At 38.3% G+C, this 20,671-nt stretch overlaps 1 non-coding gene across 1 annotated transcript; it reads left to right on the top strand.

Annotated features, from left to right (window-relative positions):
* Positions 1 to 12,164: 12,164 nt before the first annotated feature.
* On the top strand, positions 12,165 to 12,306 carry LOC127196045 (small nucleolar RNA SNORA48). Its single transcript, XR_007831443.1, has one exon. It is a non-coding gene; the product is annotated as a small nucleolar RNA SNORA48 (small nucleolar RNA).
* The last annotated feature ends 8,365 nt before the right edge of the window (positions 12,307 to 20,671 follow it).

Below are 20,671 nucleotides of genomic sequence, written 5' to 3' on the forward strand. Positions count from 1 at the left end.
AAGCTCTCATGTCTAGAACAAGAATACAGAAGTCATTTTAGTAACTTCCATTGAGTCTTGTTCTTCACTTATTAGTGATGTCTTCTGGCTGATCGTCACACTTTCAACCTTTAACCATTAACCTTCTTCATTAAAGTGCAGAGGGATAAACCACCTAAACAGCTTAAGAGACATCAATTCCATCATTTAAAATAGCTGAATAGGTGATCAAGCTTTCAGGAATTTGTGTTGACTTTATTCTGACTAGATTTTGCTCCAAGTTCATTACAGATATCAAATCAATGATTCCTATCACAACTAGGTAGAGTGGTACTCATTCATTTTTTTATAGCTGACTAAATTAAAGTTCAGAGTAAACAGGAGACTTGTTCAATATCACATAACTTATAAGTGGTGGAATAGGCACTTGAACCTGGTCAGTACAGCTGCAGGATCTATTTTATTGTGTTAGCTTATTTGCTGTGGTTTAACTACAAAGTTCTGATATTCCAAAGGTGTGTTGAAATAAGATAAAGGCTATCCTGGTTGAGGTTTAAGGTAAGCATCTATCTTTAACTAATCCAGGGTTGTCTGTGTTAAAGAGTGATTTATAATGTAATGTCTGCTTGAAACAAAACTTTAAAAACAGTCATAGGGGAGGAGAATAATGGGAAAATGGGGGGGGAAGAATGGGAGGAAACAAGGGATGGGATAAACATTGAGATGTAACAAGAATAAATTAATAAAAAAAAAAAGAGCTGGAAAAACTAGACCCATCAAGATGCAGATCTAAAGGGCCAAGGCCCAGAAGATCTCCCAGATCACCTGGAACTGAGAAATGAAGCCAAACAACTGCAAGGACTTAACATTTGAGGGAGAGTGATTTTTTTTTTGAAGGCTCATCACTGTCTGAGCAAGCTGTGTGCTTGCTAGTGTCCAACAGGACTACAGAAGGGAGGGCTATAGGAAACAATAAACGCTGAGGATTGGAAGGACAAAAAAAAAATAGTTTACACATGTTCAGCGCTAACTAGCCTTAGTGGGTTATTAAAAACAAACCAACATGCATGAAGTTGAGGCAGTGTCTAAATTTGCTTTGCTGTTTCTGTGTTAAAACATTGACCAAAAGCAACTCAAAGAAGGAATGTGTTTATTTCATATGACAACTCCCATCACTGAGGAAGTCAGGGTAGGAACTGAGGCAGACAACATGTTGGAGTGATGTCGACTTCATTGCTCTCCACTGCTTGCTCACTCAGCCTGCTTTCTCATACAACAAAGGACACCTGCACAAGGTATCATGCACCCAAAGTAGGGTGGGCCATCCCATATCAATTCATAAAAGAAGAAAATGGTTCATGTACACACACATTGGCCAATCTCAAGTGGGGAATTTACTCTTCTAAGATGACCCCAGGTTATATAAAGTTGCTTAAAACTAACCACTATTAAAGGGGGAATAGATGTATAACACCATATTCACATAGTGTTTTACTAAGCTGAAGTAATATGTAGAGTCCAGAGTAGCAATCACGCTTTTATTATGGATATATTAGGCAGCAGAAATAACCATATCCAAGAAAGAAAATATAAGGAAGGAACCAAATCAATTGAGAGGGGAAGAGAACACTTTTTGAAACAATTTATGTGGTATATATTTGCATTTTCCATTATGCAAATGTATTTTGTACCTAGCTAAGGCACCTTGATCAAGTACCTGTGCAAATAGTTGTCAGAAATTTCCACGAGACAGTGAGGGAAATGGAGAACTGAAGGGTGGGGTGGCAAAAGAGCTATGATGCATGCAGTGAGAGGGACTGTAACTACCAGGGTCTGTACTGCCTCTCAAATAGTCTTAGTAATTGTTGACACTTTCAATAAGCCACAGAGGTTTATCACCACTATCACTCCAAAATTTCTTCAGCCTCCTTTCTTGTCAGCTTTGCAAACACTAACTTCCATACTAGATTCTCCACGAATCTCCTCTTCATCTTCAGGGTCGTAGTGCTTTGGAGTGATCACCGGATCATATTTTTTTTTACTTGTTTTTATTAATTCATTCATATTACATCTCAACTGTTATCCCATTCCTTGTATCCTCCCATTCCTCCCTCCCTCCCATTTTCCCGCTACTCCCTTCCCCTATGACTGTGACTGAGGGGGACCTCCTCCCCCTATGTATGTTCATAGAGTAGCAAGTCTCTTCTTGGTAGCCTGCTACCCTTCCTCTGAGTGCCACCAGGCCTCCCCATCAAGGGGAGGTGGTCAAATATGGGACGCCAGAGTTTGTGTGAAAGTCAGAGTGGAGACTGACTTTCACCAGATCATATTAATCCCACACAGTGAATGTTTAATGAAACCTCTGCAATTAATCAGCTCTAACCATGCACACCCAGCAATCCCTTGTTTTCCCATCTTCCAGTTCTTCAAGGAAGCTCTCCCCATAATGAAGTCTGGGCTAAACTGGCTTAAGAGGCTTCCATAGTAAACCTGTCTTTGTATCTATCCTCACCTACCATTACGCTCTCATTGCAATCACTATGGTTTTTCTCCTGTTTTCCTTCATTGTACATTCATCTCGAAGTGATAGACTTCCCTTGTTTATTGTACATTTTAACCTTTATTGTTTGTATCCAGAGTCTCAAGGACTCAGATATATTATTTATATAACACTGTATTTGGTTTTGTTTTATTTGCATTAATTTCACTTGAACAGAACTGAATTTTCATGAGACCTAAAGATTAAAATACACTTCCTGTAAACAGGATACCATCTTACAAATATGGCTCAACTTTTTATGTCTGTTATATGAGATGGTATAACATGGAGACTTGCACAAAATGTATGAGCTTTTTCCATTTTCAAACAGATTGGAACTTTGGTCTCTCTCTTCTCTGCCCTTCACAGAGAAAATCCTGGGTAAATAGGCCTTGGAGGGTAAAATCTGTCCTTTGGTCTTTGTACTCTCATAGTATTGACTAGAATTCCCCCATGAAAACATCCTGAGTCAGTTCTGGATTCTCAGTATGGCTAGGATTTTTAATTATCTGTAGACTCTGGGAAGTAGAGGAATCAGGATCTATTATGTTCACTCCTTTACAACTTCACCCACAGTTGGAAATATTGCCAAGAAAACCTAGGTTGATCTCTGTCCAACATACAAACTTGTATTGACCAAAGCATTTTACAAATGTGTGTAGCAGCATTTCCTTTATTCTGGGAAGCTTCTACACTTTCTTTGGGTCATTTAACCCATATTTTTAATTAAAAGTTAATTTTACATATGGCACATGCCCAATATCCTGATGGCAGCCAGAGCCAAAAGCCTTGTTATCATGTAGCAAATATCTTAGGTAATTTGAATTTATATGAAACATCAAGGTTGAATATAAGAAGCCATTCTCTGTCTGGTATTTCTCTCTCTCTCTCTCTCTCTCCTCCTCTCTCTCTCTCTCTCTCTCTCTCTCTCTCTCTCTCTCATCTCCTCTCTCTCTCTCATCTCTCTCTCCTCTCTCTCTCTCTCTCTCTCTCTCTCTCTCTCTCTCTCTCTCTCTCTGTGTGTGTGTGTGTGTTTTCCTGTACTGGAATTCACTGCAGAGTTTGCCTTCTACCCATTAGCCAGTCTTGGTCCAGTGCTTACTATATTCCTGTATTTAATAATGAAATATTTCAATCCAATGGACAAATGGATTGAACTAGAAATTATCATAATGAGTGAGTTCACCCAGAAACAAAAAGAGTTAAATGGTATATACTCACTTATATTGAGACACTAGTCCAAGGGGTACATCCCCATGGAAAACTTTACCTACCAGGAAAGTGGGTCAGAGGGGAGGACATCCTATTGAGATTTTAGGTGTGAGAAGCCTGGGAGAATGAGGAAATAGAAGGATCCAGAGGGTCCTGGAAAACTACAGGTGGATCTGGGCTCTGGAGTCCTCCTCAAACTATGACACCAGTCAAGGAAAATATAGGCAGTAAACTTCAAACCCCTACCCAGACTAGCCGATGGACAGGACATTCTCCACCGTTAAGTGGAGGAGATCTGACTTTCACACAAACTCTGGTGCCCCATATTTGACCATGTCCCTTGGATGAAGATGCCTGGTGGCACTCAGAGGAAGGATAATAGGTTATCAAGAAGAGACTCAATACCCTATGAGCATATACAGGGGGAGGAGGTCTCCCTCAGTCACAGACATAGGGGAGGGGAATGGGGGGGAAGAGGGAGGGAGGGAGGAATGGGAAAATACAAGGGATGGGCTAACACTGAGATGTAATTTGAATAAATTAATAATAAAAAAAGGAAAAAATAATGAAATAGTTCAACATAAGGGAAGAAATGAAGGCATTCACTTTTCCAATAAACAAACCAGATCCAACTTGTTATAAACAGAATTTAAAACATATTGATTAGTTTGAGCAGAATATTTTAAATACAAAATAATCAAAATTTAATTATTACTTTACTCATGTTATATTTTGTTTGACATAAGTGCACACAGTTACATAGACCAATGATGTCTTGATTTATGTATATGCTGGCAATAATCAACTTAGGATAATTAGATCATGTTTCTTTTAAGCACTGCCTCGTAATAGACTACTCTCAAACACTTCTTTATTTATTTAATTTATTTATTCATTTATTTGTTTGTTTGTTTGTGTTACTATGAAAAATGAAAGGTCTTCTAGCCCTGGAGAACTTTCTTTTTTTTTTTTTTTTACTTTATTTTTATTATTTTGTTTTATTTTTTACATATACATTTATGTTATTACACATATATACAATAAACTACCTATAGAAAAAGAACCATGACACAGTCAGGAATTATATAAATGTTACATTCTTAGTGTTTTGGTTATTTGTATTTGGCAGCCTTGAAGAAAACATCTTTCCTATCTTGGTGTATCTAAAATTCTGAATGTAAATCAATATCTATCATATCTCAACATTATCAACTTAAAACATCTATCTAGACCTAAAAATATCTTAAAACCTAAACAACTAAACTTACTTGTATAACTAAACTATCTGGTCTTCAACCCCAAGTCTCAAGAAACTTGAGAAGGAATAAAATTGATTACCTGAGTATACAGGGAGAGCAGGTTAGTCGCTTTCCAAATGTGAAGACAACAGAGACAGTTTGCTACCTAAATAGTCACCCAAAACGCTCTATAACTTTAGAGAATCATCTTCAGCCTTCTGGCCCTATATATCTGACAGACATATTTGTGAGGCAGAAACTATTGAGGACTTGTTCAGATGTAGTAGCACAGTCTCCTTGTGGGTCCCACAATGTGGAGAGCAGGGACTACTTCGGACATGCACTCTGGCCATCGAACTTGGATCACTTCCCCTGACAGGGGTCTATGTCTACATCATACATGGTACTTGGTTGATGTTTCAGTCTCTGTATTGTAGTGTAGTTATTCTATATTATGTAGCTAATATCCACTTATGGGTGAGTATATACCATGTGTGTCTTTCTGGGTCTGGGTTAGATCACTCAGAATGATCTTTCTTAATTCCATCCATTTGCTTGCAAATTTCAAGATTTCCTTGTTTTAATAGCTGAATAGTATTCCATTTTGTAAATGTACCACAGTTTCTTTATCCAATCGACAATTTTATTTTTCTTCTACTATCTCTGTTCCTTACTCACTGGGCCAACCCCAGTACTTTGTTTAAAGTGCAGTTTTTTCATTGCAGATTACATCATGATTTTCTCACCTTTTATAATCAATGGAGCATTTAAAAAATCTACAGAGCAAAAAATCAATCTAACAAAGAAATACAAACAGTTCTGTGTAACCTACAATAAAGCATACAGCAAAATTCAGTCAATATCCAAGCAATGGTCAGCACTACCAGATTATTATTCTTTAAACAATACTAGAGAAAGATTACTCATAAATTTCTCCTCACCCAAGCCATTGTCTTTACACAACTGTCAAAGCAATATAGCTTGAAACTAAATGTCCTTTACACAGAAAGAACTTGGCTTACTTCTGGTCCCACACACTTTTCCCAGAAAGAATGTTGAAAGAGGACATCTGGCCAAAGGCTTGAAATGATGAGAGAGTCTCATCTCTGATTATTGTAAGCAACCAAGCAGAAATTGCTTGAAAAGAAAGTTAGGACTTTGGCATAACAGTACCTGGTTAGAGATTGTTAGCTGTAGAGAAGAGAAACTTGTTTCTTGAGAATCTGCTTTGAAAGTAATAGAAGGTGGGCTTGGAACATCATGCTTTTCAGATATTTTACAGTAGAGGACCCCTTGGCAATTAGCCTAGGCTTGGATAGCACACATACTGCTTTAAATATTATCTATTTTATTGTGGTTTTTTTTTAAATGGTGAGAATTGGTGATGAATAGAGGATTGTTTTGTTTCTTTCATTTGGTGTTTTTTTTTTTCCTTATTTCAAATTTTCCAAAGGCCAAAATATAGTTCAATTTCAGTATAACTTAGTAAACATGGTTGGAAAACTGAAGCAATTAGCCATATAGGCCTGCTCCTGCTCCTCCTCCTCCTCCTCCTCCTCCTCCTCCCCTTCTTCCTCCTCCTTCTCCTCCTCCTGTATCTCTTCTTTTCTCCCTCATTTTCTCCCCTTCCCCCTCCCAACCTCCTCCTCCTTCATCTACAATACTTTCCTTCCATCTTAGTTTCTCAAACTTGTTTTCAGACTTTGCGTGCTTTATTTGGACTCCTTCACACCATGACAATCACAGGTTAAACTTCTGCAGAGCACAAAAGAAGAGTCGGCCATGCCCTTATATTGTCTACTCACCAAAAATCTCAGAATCTCATGCTTATCCAGTTAATATTCTCATAGATAGGTTATGAGACAACATAGGCTCCACACTAAAATTGTTTCACCTTTCAAAATAACTAATGAGTAGGAACCCTAAGTTTTGATTTCCAATGGCAATTGGGCCACTATAGCCACCACTCAAACACAGATTCTCTTAATCCAAAATATTGTAGACTAGGATCAAATTATCGCATAGGGCCATCCCAGATGGTAAGCAGACAAAGTATAGCAACCATAGACAGGTTTTCTGAGGTCCTTAGACACTTCATTGCTCCTTCTATTTGGAGGCCTTGCTAGGAGTGTTTCTCTGGAGCATTTAGACTCACACTAAATGGTCCCTTCCTTTCCCTTCCAATAAAATTGACATGGGTTTGCAAATAAGCAGCTCCCTCATAATAAGCTGGGAAACTAAAGACCTGTGTAGTTTGATTTGTCTCTGGATTTTGTGTTACAAGTGAGTGTAATTCTTTTTAAAAAGCATTGTGGATTTATCATAAATTAGTAAGTGAGTAAGTGAATAAGAAATCTCTCCAAATTAAATCATCTCTATATTGGAATTGAACCAGTCACCATGTGATAAGTTTCTTAGAAGCCACTTTGCTTAGAAGAGCACTTATAGGAAGTACACTTTTAATGTATTCCTGAATTCCTGAATGCTTTCTGCTGCTGAGAATGTGTGGGAAGTATAACCTTATGTTACTTTAAGGTTTGCAAAAATTCAAGCCTTTGTTTTGATACTTATTTTGAGGTTGTATTTTACTGGAAGCACTATGGTTTTGACCTGAAACCATGTCTTGTTTTCATAATCTTTTTTCTTTTCTAGGCAAGAACGAAGCTGGGAAACAGTTTTGTTTCGAGTCTGAATATCTCATGGCTCTTTTGCATTGCTATAAAAAGCTGCTTGAATACTGAAAGCCCCTTTATTCATATCGCTCTTCCTAAGCCTCACCAGTCAAGTGAAAGAATGCAGTTCGTGTTTTGAACTGTCTGCCTGGAACTCCTTGTCAGCTTCACAGAACCGTTAGATGTCTTTTTTATTTCTGATATTACCACAGTGATGGTCTTGAGGATTTTTCTGCCAGTAGAACTCCCAGAGTCCCTGTTCTCCAACTTTCACTAAGTCCACTCCATTCTTTCCATACTACCAATAGCTGTTTAGAGATATCAAGAGTAATGCCTTTTCTTACCACCACATTTGTAGATGTCAACTACTACAGAAACTGACTTCAGACTATGTTTCTATATACACATTTATGGTGTGTCAGTATAGATTCTAATAGTAATGAAAATAGTTTTCTATATTTCATCTGTTATCATTCCCACATATCTGATGGCCAACAGATGATGTTACCTAAAGAAGATAACCCACAGCTTCAGTTCCAGAAAGCAGATGCTTGGTGGGGTATTTCCCGTGCTTTTAGATACTCTCATTCCAAGTTCCATGTTCAAACAATTCTATTTAAGCAGAATAAAGCATCCCTGGCAAACTGAGACTGAAATTCTTAAAGCTAACTGATAATACAAAGGTCAACCCTGTCCATAAAAGTGAAACTTCTCATGAGATAATGTTTATGTGTATATGACAACAAATGCATGACCACCCTACATGTCACTTCTGTGCATAAGTCACCTTACCTTTAAGATTATAGCTGCCATGAGAGAGTATAGGACGACAAAGAGTCCCAATATTTTGAACAATGATTAGTCAGCTTTATGAATATAGTATCTACCAAACAACTCTAGTGGAAAAGAGAAACTTCAACCATTAAGGAACACTCTTTGCCTATATTCTCGTCAAATACAAGAGAAGACTTAGTTATGATGAGCTTGCATGAATTTGCCTTGTGGGGTTGTACTTATTATGAAATAGGAACTAATATTTAATTAAATAATTAGAAATTAATGTGTACAAAATGAGATATTTAATATCCTTTTTAATTATGTGTCAATAGGTGGCATGGATTATAGCATAATTCTTCAAAAAAACTGCATTATAAATGCTTCTCTGTCCCCACAGGAAGACCCTATCTACTCTCCGTGTTTGTATCACCATTAATCTCTAGCCTTTAGTAGCTATCATACTGCTTTTGAATCTTCTCCTTGCTTATGATTCCTGATGGATAAAAACTTCTAGAATAATCATGGCATTTTATTTTCATTCCCAAAGCCAGTGTTTTAGACAAGAAATGGCACACAGTAAATACAAATAATGTATTCATAATAATACAGTACAATAATATGCTGGTAAAAGCATATTAAATGTCTTTCTTAGGACACATGTTCCTTTTCTTACTGCACTGTTGTGATAGTTCTATTTTTTTGAAACTACAGATCTCAAAAGGGGTCACTTATTAGCTGTATTGTATCCCAAAAAATGTGCAGTGCCGTTTTTTATGCCTGAGATGGATTTTTCTTTTTCTGAGTTACTTTTTTTTTTTTTTTTTTTTTTTTTTTTTTTTTTTTTTTTTTTTTCAAGAAAAAGGCACTTCTGAGTCCCTTTGCACAAAGAGCTGTATCAACTAAGCTGCCTTCTTTGGTTTGTTGTACAGTGTAGAACTCACAGGCATAGGAACAGGAAAACATATGCATTGAAATCCTAGTCCCTTACGATCTGCCTTTATTAATATTGTTACTCTCTCTGGCACTCACTGCCCCAGATGGTATGTTTTAAGTAGTCTAGAAATACTGATTTTTCTATTTGACATTCAGCAGACTCATTGCATACAGACACAGAGTTATGCCTTGATGCCTTGATTTTTTTTTTTATTCTGTAGCTATTTGACAATAATATTAATGGGGAGGAAGGATGAGATGAGATTGGGGAGGTGAGATTGTTTTTCCATTCAAAGTTTCATGTTTAGTTTTTCAAAATAGAACTTATTTCATAGTTGAATTTATAAATATGTGAACCTGAAAAATAGCTGAGAAAAATCACACCTAATAATGAATAATGCCTCTTGATTTACTCTTTACTTTTAAGTCAAGATTAGCACTAAATAGCAGGATACAAGGGATATCTTGTCTAAGAAGTAGGTCAAGACTTTATGCTTTAATAGGAGTTGTGCCTAACTTTCAGCTCGACTGTCTCCTGTGATGGTGATGTTTCTGCCTCTGGTTTAGGAGTAAAATCTGACCTCCCAAACAATCTCAGCATCAGGGTATAATAAAACACATGTAAAAATAGAAAACCAATCAAAGTAGTCAGTAGTATACAAACAAGTTGATTGTGAAAAATACATTGAATTTCTGTTTCCTCTAATGGTTATTTTCCTCATAAACCTAGAATTAGAATTACATAAATTTTAATTTCAGCAAAGGCTAAGTAAGCTAAGATTATCAGTACTCTGGTTCTCCTATTTTAAAGAGATGAGGACTTCTGTCTCAAATTTTTTGAATGATCTAGATAAAGAAGGCTCTTAAAACTGTGTGAAGTTTTCAGAGCCATAGTTACTGAGAGGCAGAATTTGTGTGGTGGGAAAAAGCAGATAGGTAAATGCTATGTGCTGAGAGTGATGCCCACCAGTTCATATACTGAAGTCCTAGACATTGGCATGGCCACAATCCTAGATAAAAAGGAAATTCACAGAGGCAATGAAAAGGTGAGATGATAAGAATGTCATTCTAAATTCCATGGCCCATGGCCATAAAAAAAGAGAAAAAGACAGATAAGTGCTCTCTGTCTCTCTCTGTCTGTCTCTGTCTCTGTCTCTGTGTCTCTGTCTCTCTCTCTCTCTGTCTCTCTCTCTCTCTCTCTCTCTCTGTCTCTCTCTCTCTCTCTCTCTCTCTCTCTCTCTCTCTCTCTCTCTCTCTCTCTCTCTCTCTGTCTCTCTTTCTCTTTCCCCCCTAAAAAGGAGACAGTAAAACATGGATAGAATGCAAGCTGGGAAGAGAGTTCACACAAGGAACTCAATTGGCCACCACATTAAGGCTGGAATTTCTGGCTTCCATTAGAATGAGAAAAATAAATTTCTACTTTTTTAAAGCAATCAGCTTGATGACATTTTTTGTTTTACTGTAGCATAAGTTTCCTGAAATAACAACTAACAGTATAGTTATAGGAAGAGAGAGTTTTATAAACATTAGAAATACTTGACTGACTCAAAGAACAAATGACTTACTTCAAGTGGTGAAGGGCTGTAGCTGGACACCTATAAGCACCTTTCAAGCAACCATGTATCGAGGACCTTACCAAAGACATTAAAATATCAGAAGAATGGGTAAATTAACTTGATAATTGAAAATTATTGCTTTTTAGACATCAGTTTTATCATTTTATGTAAAATAAGAGCTTCCCTTGAATTAGAAAGATATATATTGATTCTTCATATCATTATTACCTTCTTGAAAACAAAATAGTTTATTTGAAATAGTAATACAAACATATAGTAGTCACTAAGTCACTAATAGCCTTAATAAAAAATAATAAGTTGATAAGCCACCATAAGTGTCCTTAGGGATTTTGAAAAACAATACAATTTCTTTTTTTTTTAATTTTCTTATTAATTTATTCTTGTTACATCTCAATGGTTATCCCATCCTTTGTATCCTCCCATTCATCCCTCCCTCCCATTTTCCCCTTATTCCCCTCCTCTATGACTGTTCCTGAGGGGGGATTACCTCCCCCTGTATATGCTCATAGGGTATCAAGTCTCTCCTTGGTAACCTGCTGTCCTTCCTCTGAGTGCCACCAGGTCTCCCCCTCCAGGGGACATGGTCAAATGTAAGGCACCAGAGTACATGAGAAATACATTTTCATAACTCAAGATTTAACAACAAGGCTACAGAATGTATTATATCTTAAATACAGTCCCCTTTCCCTAATTTTCTCCATTTTACATTTGTAGCAATGCATTAAAGACAAAATCATTGATGAATTCTTCTTTGATGATAAAATTATGATGCTTTTTGCCTTATAAGGCATGGGACTCGCATGGCTGTCAGTTGTCATGACTGCCCAGTTAACCTGTACTTGATTCTTCTTCTGACTTGATATGTTGCCATCTTAGCTAGTACCGTTTTACACTCTACTAAAATTTGTTTTAATTCTCCATTTTCTGAGATCTAAGCTTTGGCTTACTTTAAATAGTATTTGTGTTTCTGTCCACTATTTTTTAAATTGTTGCTCTCTATTTGTATGGATCTGATATTCCACGTGTCTTGCGATTTGATTTTGCATGAGATTCTGAGTCATTGCCCAAAGTTATCACTATTTCACTGAAATCGCCACACAAGAGAATGTGGAAATGGTAAGAAAACTCTTCATCTTGAAATCTGGGAAAGGGTATTTTTAGAATTAATATTAAATAATATACCAGACCACCACAAATGTAGTCAGACTACCTTTATTAAAAAAAAAAAATAATTTTCCTCCCCTGGCTGTGGACAAAGAGACACCTTGATGGTGGTGGTGTTCTTACATAACTCAGAGGCAGATCAGAAACAGTCCTTTGTTCATCTTAGATGGATGCCTGGCTTGGTGCCACGGCTGTTTTATACCTAAGACACATAAAAATCAAATCCTCCTGGGGGTGCAGTATGGGAGAAGGAAGGTAGACAGAGACACCTGTGCTCTGCCACGCCACGTGGTTATGGCTGAGTAAAAACCCTTACAGACCTACCCTCTCTGCCCCATGGCACAGGTGGACCAGAGACACATAGAGCCCGAACTACCACCATCCAGCTCAGTGAGGGAGGATGAAAACAGACAGAGTCTTGTAGACAGCTATGCCTCCCACTGACCTGCCCTCCTGTGGCCTTAGACACCCACTTGCCACCACGCAGTGAACAGAGGATAGCATCCAGGGACCTGACAGCTGCTTGGTCAGCGTACAGCAAGAGAAACCATGATGTGCAAGTATGTGGTAGAGAGATGGGAGAGAAAAAGAAGTAGAGCAGCTTGGGCATTGTGAAAAGAGATAGAACTGAAGAGGGGTAGCTTGTTCTGAGTGATAATGTCCATGGCTCATATTGCCACTAGAGAACATGAGGGCATCCCTGGTTGGAGCAGCCACTGGGGACCACATGGATGTTCATGGGCTATGCAGAACTGGCCCTGCCCCTCCCTGGCTATGTTGCTCAGAAGAACTGGCCCCATCTAGCACCAGCAACAATACTTGGGAGAGGGAGTCTTGTGCATGGATAGGCCCTGGTGGCAGGGATGTGAATGAGCTGGCCCCAAGGGCATGAGACTGGGAAAGCTGACTCCAGCACTTGGGAATGCTGCCCACAGGGTTGTAACCATGGGAGAGTTATCCCTGCCCCTCACCACCTACAGCACTTAGGAGGAGAGCAAGCCCTGTGCCTCAACTGAGCAGCATAGTAGAGCTGGCCTTGATGGAGGTGGCATGGGTGAGCCAGACTAAGGTTGTTAGTAAGCTCTGAGGACTGGAGGGGGAAGGGAGGCACAGAGGTAAGGAGGGAGGAAAGGAGGGAGGGAGGGAGGAAGGGAGGGAGGGAGGGAGAAAGAGCTGGCCCCATTATTCCTCTGACTCAACAAGGAGAGATGCCTTCTGCTTCCTCACTCCTAAGCACAGGAGGCAATTGAGACCCTGAGACCTGGTGAGCTGGCCCTAGTCCTTACTGGCTGCAGCACTCAGGAAAGCAGGCCCTGCACCTTTCCTAGGAATCACAGTAGGACTAGCCCTGATCAATAGGGCATAGATGAGGCAGCCACAGGGGTGAAAGCAAGACAGAGCTGGCCCTACCACTCATCTGTTGTGATGTGGCATGATGCCCCCCTAACCCCACACCACCTTCTATAGCCTGGGGAGCTGGCCCTGGGTCACGAGATCAGGAGAGCTATCGCTGCCTCTACACTGGCTGTAGCACTCTGGAGAGTGGGGCCTGCACCTCACCCTGGGTAACACATCGCAGCTGGCCCTGACAGTAAGGCACTAGTGAACCAACCCCAAAAGTGTAAGAAGGGTGAGAGATGGCCCAGCCCCTCAGAGGCACCAGCAATTGGGAAAGTGAGCCTGGCACCTTGATTGGCCAACACAGTGGAGCGGACTCTGGAGGTTTGGATGCAGGTGAGCTGGCCCTGAGGGCATGAGAGCAGGAGAGCTGATGCTGCCTCCTTCTGAGGACTGGCTGCTTGGGGTGGTTCAGTCTGGAGCTGTGCTGGAGAGCTTGTCCTGATAGTGTTAATAAGAGAGGACCAGAGAGCTGACTAGCTCAGCTACCAACCAGGCCCAGATTCAGGGCTCAGAGTTAGGCCACCCCAAAATCTGTATTATCTGTGAATGGTTAGGACATTGAAGCTGTGTGAAGAAAGAAATATGCTGTGGGGCACACTGTGATATGCTACAGCACTCATGGTGAGTTGTTTTTCTATACTTTGCTTCTTGGTTTAGTTTTTATTGTTGTTTGGTGTGTGTGTGTGTGTGTGTTGTGTGTTGTGTGTGTTTGTGTGTGTGTGTGTTTGTGTGTGTGTGTGTGTGTGTTTTATGCTGGAGGTAACAAGAGCAAAGGAAAGATATGAGGGAATGGAGAGATGACCAGGAGTGGGTTGTGTTATATGAAACTCATGAAGAATTGATAAAAAGTTTTAAATTTATTAAAGAAATTCATCCATAAGAACTGTAGGCATCAGAGTGCTTGATCACTGCTTGACTGCAGTTGTTGACTTTGTATACTTTAATTTAAAATTGTCTTGTACATCAAACTCTGCCATTATGAATCAGGTTCAACGGTTCAACATACCAGGCAGAGCTACACAACAGCATACCTGTGCCACACCTATCACAAGAGTCATTGAGATGCTACTTTGGTATCTTTATCTATTTGCAAATCTTGATAAACAAATCTGGTACATAAGAAACAAGTGAATCTTTTCTAAATGATACAGAAAGAATTCATTATAGACAAGATTGCTACTGAGATGAGCATTATTATAGACCAATATGTAAGATGCATCCATTAATGTTGCCTAAAGCACTGTGGATCTGAAATAACATCAGATAAAAATGTCTGGTTTTAAGCTTATATGTTTAAATATTTGGTCCTCAATGGAAGATTATGAAACATTTAAGAAGTAGAACTTGCCTAGGAGAAAAGGGTCTATGAAGGCAGGTCTTGAAGTTATACACCCTTGACCTACTTCCGACGTGCCCTCTGTTTCCTGATTGCAAACACAATGTCTCATCAGTCAGCATGCCTTATCTACTGTTGAATGCTTGAGTTCTATTTTTGGGGGGTAGGGGTGCTGATAAATTAAATATTCTCTTTTCTTTTTTCTATTCTTTCAAAATGAAGAAAATAATCAACTTTTATAAGGGACATTATATTATAAACATTATATAATTAGAAGCATATAATCATATTGTACAAGTAAATTTTTATAGTAGCTGACCAAGGCTCATTAAAATATTTTCACTATTTTGCATATCTATTTTTTCATAATTTTTAAAAATTTTTTAATTATTTTTATTTTTTAATATATTTTATTAATTCATTCATATTACATCTCAATTGTTAGCCCATCCCTTGTATTCTCCCGTTCCTCCCTCCCTCTTATTTTCCCCTTACTCCCCTCCCCTTTGACTGTAACTGAGGGGGACCTCCTCCCCTTGTATATGCTCACAGGGTATCAAGTCTCTTCTTTGTAGCCTGCTATCCTTCCTCTGAGTGCCACCAGGCCTTCCCATCCAGGGGATGTGGTTTAATTATTTTAAATTTATTCACTTGACATCCCAATTGTAGCCCCCTCCCTCGTATCCTCCGGATCCCTCCCTCCCTCCCTCATACCCTTCCCTCCCCGTAGGCCTCAAAAAGAAGACCACCCCTCCCCTAACAGCTGCCCTCAGCTTGTGAAGTCTCATCTGGACTATCTGTATTCTCTTCCTCTGTGGCCTGGCAAAGCCGCCCACCAGGGGGAAGTGATCAGCGTGTGTCATAGTCTATGTCAGAAGTAGTCCGTACTGCCCGTATTGTGGGACCCACAAGGAGACTTTGGCGCCTATAGAACACATCTGAGCAGAGGGTCTAGGTCCACATCATACATGGTCCTTGGTTGGTGCATCAGTCTCTGTATTGTAGTATACTAGCTTCTTATAACTGAGTATATAGCATGTGTTTCTTTCTGGGTCTGGGTTACCTCACCCAGGATGATATTTCCTAGTTCCATCCCTTTGCCTGAAATTTTCAAGATTTCCTTGTTTTTTAATAGCTGAGTAATACTCTATTGTGTACCTGTAAACCAGAATAAACTTTTTCACCCTTATGCCGTTTCTTTTCAGGTATTGGGTTACAGCAAATAGGGAAGCAAATAATATAGGATCCATCAGGATTTAAAAAAAAAAAAAAAAGTCCACTGATTCCTTCAGTATTGCTTTGACAAACACAAACTTTTATATGAAAACTATATACCTTGCTTGAATAGCCAATACAGAATATTTCATTCGTGGGCTCACTTCATCAGTCTTAGATTGAAACAGAGATCAGCGAATCTAACAGGGCTATAGCTGACCCTGCACCTGTTTCAAATACAAATTCCTAGGATGCTCACATCCACTTGTTTGTGCATTGTGAAGAGCTGGCCCCACGCACATGGTCAGACCTGAGCAACTGAAAGAAACACTAAGTGCTGTAGCCCGAAAGGGCAGAAAGGCTCGTTCTCTGTCCTTTCCCAGAGAAAGCACCCTGGCCTTATTACAGAAACAGAGTCTGTACAGTGAAATATAAGCCACTGCACTTTTATCTACAACATGCTTCCAACACTCGCTTTGAACACATCTTTATTAAGTGCTGTGAATCTAGAAAAAGGATAAGTTAGCATGTATATGTGGCTCCCTTGAACATTTCTGCTAGAGCACTCAAGAAATTTCTCCAAGAAGTAACAAAAGAGGATTGTACGTTTCTTTGCATCTCTTTCAGGCAAATAATAAAAATGCCACTTGCTTCATATCACTGTTATTTGTTTGGCAATTAAATTTTGAATATAGTCTCTTTAAATTGCAAACAACTACCTATTTATAAATACTTTATTGCCATGTACTATTTATTATTCTTACTCTTCTAATAATATTTCATGAAAGGAAAAAATATTCACAAATAATTGTGGACATAATTATTTAATTAAATACAATTCACACATGTCTAGTGTTAATTCCAGTATTTATCACTCTTTCTACTTACAGTTTTATTCACTCCATATTTTATTTATTTTTCTTTGATCTGAGGAATTTAATGTCATCTAAATATTTTTTAAATTTTTTAATTAATTCTTTTTACATATACATTTATATTACTCCATACAATCACACACACACACACACACATATACACACATAGTGTATAATAAACTACATACAGAAAGAATAACCACAAAACAAGCAGGAATTATATAAATGTTTCATTCATAGTATTTTGACATTTTAGCAACCTTGAAGAAAGCATCTTTCCTATCTTGGCACATCTAAAATTCTGATTGTAAATCAATATCTATCATATCTCATCTCTTATCAACTTAAAATATCTATCTAGAGCCAAAAAATATCTTAACCCCTAAACAACTAAGCTTATAAAACTAACCTATCTGGTCTTCAATCCCATCAGAGACTTGAGAAGGAATAAAATTAATTACCTGAGAAAATGGGAAGTTCAGGCTAGTAGCTTACAAAGTGAAAAAAAAAAAAAAATGACAGGGACAGTTTGCTGCCTGAATAGTACCAGAACTCTCTAAACACTCTAAACACTGGAGCATCTTCAGCCTTCTGGCTCAATATATCTGACAGACAGATTTGTGAGGCAGGAACTACTGAGGCTTGCTTACCCTGTCAGAGTTTGGCTATCGACTGTCGGCATCCAAGCTTGCCCTTTTTTAGGCAGAATCCTGTCAGTGGCCAAAATGAGGACATTTTGCCTGGTATCTTATTTGTCACATTTGGAGCCATCTCCATAATGCGGTTGTTTGATGCTCATCATCTTTTTGGTAGACTAGGTGTTGCCAGGAGTTAACCTATCTTATTGTCATCAAAGTATTAATTGGTCAAAGAGAACCATTGAAAAAATTTAAATTGATTCTTCTCCTAACAAATAGATGTTGAATAGCCTGAGTTTAATGAGCTTCAAAATACCATTTTAAGTATACTTTTTATAGAATTTAATCATATCTGTCTTTGGGGCTTAGATGTAGAAACATTGAAGTGGTACTTTTCTAGGCTAATTAAACTTGCCCACCTGACAGGTTTCCATGGCATGCCTGCCTCTGCTCAGGGAAACATTAGATTTACAATAGAAAAGGTAAAAGCGGATCATGCTGAGACCAATTTTGTCATTATGAAGACAGTTCCATCCTGAAAAGTCACTCTACAGAGCATCATACACCACTTCTTAATTGTGTGTATTTGCCAAACATTCACTGGCTGTGTCATGACTACATCAGAACCTGAAGCCTCTGGAGAATGCTTTTATCCATGCATCAGATGGATAAAGGGCTATCATTATAATGAGTAAGAAAGTGTGATGCCTAAGGTGTAGCATGTCCCAGCTAAGGATATTCATTTTGTTTATTTTGAATTTTTATTTAAATATTAAGAGACATAATTATTCTATACTTAATTAAACACATTCTTCTAATGTGTAATCTGTTTCAGGAGAAAGACTAAATAATTTGGAAAGCTGTGCCAACTCTAATGGGATATCAATATGACATTTAGTTTTCTAAAGAAATAAATTACTAGAGTAAATAGCATTCAAATGGCAAGCCAGCAGAAGCTGAATGAAACACAGCTGAAAGGGTGACTCTAAGCTCCGCATACAGCTTTTCTTTCTCCTCTATGAAGAATAGTTAAATATTACAGACTAAAAAAAATGCTGTAATGTGTGTCCTAGGGTCAGACTTCACTGTCCTGATAATGCTGAGCTTCAGTTTCTGCTTTTACAGAAACGGGAGATTTACTGTTGTGTGAAAAGAAGGAGACAGCACAGAACACATGTGCTGATTTCCAGTGTGTCTGGCACAGTAAGATTCCTAAGAAAAAGTTAACATCTCCAAGTTCTTCCCCCAAGCTTCTGCACCCCATCCTCCAGGGACCTGTCTCGGGGCACTTGCCACCACGCTTATTTTAAGGACATCATTTGTTAGCTACCTCTCCTGGGAGAGGGCTGTCCAGTTCCTTTTTGTTTTCTGTTTTGTAGAGAAAAGTCAGCTAATAAATATTTGACTTAAAGTTTGAGCTGATTAATGGATGCCTGAAATAATGTTGATTCCACCAGGAAATAAAATACTCAGCAAAACAATTTTAGATTTGTTTGGGAGTTTTAACAAGTCTACAGAAGACTTGGAGAAAATGAAAAAAAAAATCTGGCTTTGTTCTTAAGTTAACAGAGTAATGCTTACAAGAGCGGATAAAAACTAATTGCCATGCCACAACTATTCCATACATGTTTTTAAAATTGCTAAGAAGAAGGGATGTATCACATCATGTGTGAAATGCCTGGTTTTTAAAATACACTCTCTGTTACATGAGAACTCCATGATGTAAATAATTTATTACCTTCATTGTACTAAAGAGGAAACAAGACTCTGGAAGTCACAGCTAAGCAAGAAATTCCAATGTAAAGTGAGACACTTTGCCTCTGTTTCCAAATATGTTGTGTGCACATGATTGGGAGATTGTAAAAGTAACTCCATGTATCCTCTATACGAGTTATTCAATTGTTTTAATTTTTCCATTAACTCTGTGTAGATTTATCTAACATAAGATTATACAAATAACTTTCTTTCAAACAACACTGGAGTACACTGTGGGGTTGGTCAAAGAAATATGTCAAGTAGACATTACTGTCTAGAGTGTTGCTCTAAAGTAGCAGTCATAAGATGATTTCTATTTGGCTTAAGATTAGGAAACCACATTAAAGAACACATGGCAAAGTACCTTCTACACTTAAACTCAATAGAATACATTTTCCCTTCTGTGATTTACTAAAGGAAACTTGTTAATTGTATATAACATACGTACTTATTATGCATATATATAATTATGCATATTACTCATAGCTTTCATCTCATGTATTCATCTATGTGAACATTTTAATGGAGCTAGGTAATAAAATGGTAGAGTTGTTAATGACAAAATTGCATGAAATTTCTTATATAATATTCCCAAATACCCTACAGAACTTTCATGGGCAAGGTCTTAGGGAAAAAAACGTCTTGAGCCAGGTAGTGGTGGCACATGCCTTTAATCCCAACGTTCAGGAGGCAGAGGCAGGTGGATTGCTGTGAATTCAAGGCCTTCCTCGTCTACAAAGTGAGTCCAGGTCAGCCAAGGATACACAGAGAAACTCTATCTTGAACACACACACCCTAAAAGTTTCTATATCCCGAACTCATGAGAAAGCAGAATTTACAGGAGGGAAAATGTGTAAATGAAATTTGAAAATGAATATTTATTAGCTACTTTTTAATGCTCAAACCATGCAAAACAGACTGCAAAAATCAAAATGCCTAGTGTAAGGATCTCGATCTAAGGAGGGAACACTGTGAAGTCAAGCGTCTCTCCTATTTCACTCACTTACCTCCAGAGCCAACATGTAGCATTTATAATTAGCACATATATGCCCTACACAAAAGTTAAAGCTTCAAAGTTAGCCAGTAATGAGAAATAGCAGTGAGGGTGTTTGAGGTAGTGTTGAGCTTTGCTGAATTAAGTGCAAAAATGTTATTATAGAATAAGAGTCTCTAGGTTGTTTCCAGATCCTGGCTTTTACAAATAAAACTGTTCTGAACATCGTTGAGCAAATGTCCTTGTATGGTGGAGCATCCTTTGGGTATATGCCCAGGAGTGGTATAGCATTATTCCCATTTTTCTGAGAAAGCACCAGATTGATTTCCAAGTGGTTATACAACTTTGCACTCCCACCAGCCACAT

The sequence above is a fragment of the Acomys russatus genome, chromosome 11 (assembly GCF_903995435.1).
Source record: "Acomys russatus chromosome 11, mAcoRus1.1, whole genome shotgun sequence".
In the NCBI taxonomy this organism is placed as follows: domain Eukaryota; kingdom Metazoa; phylum Chordata; class Mammalia; order Rodentia; family Muridae; genus Acomys; species Acomys russatus.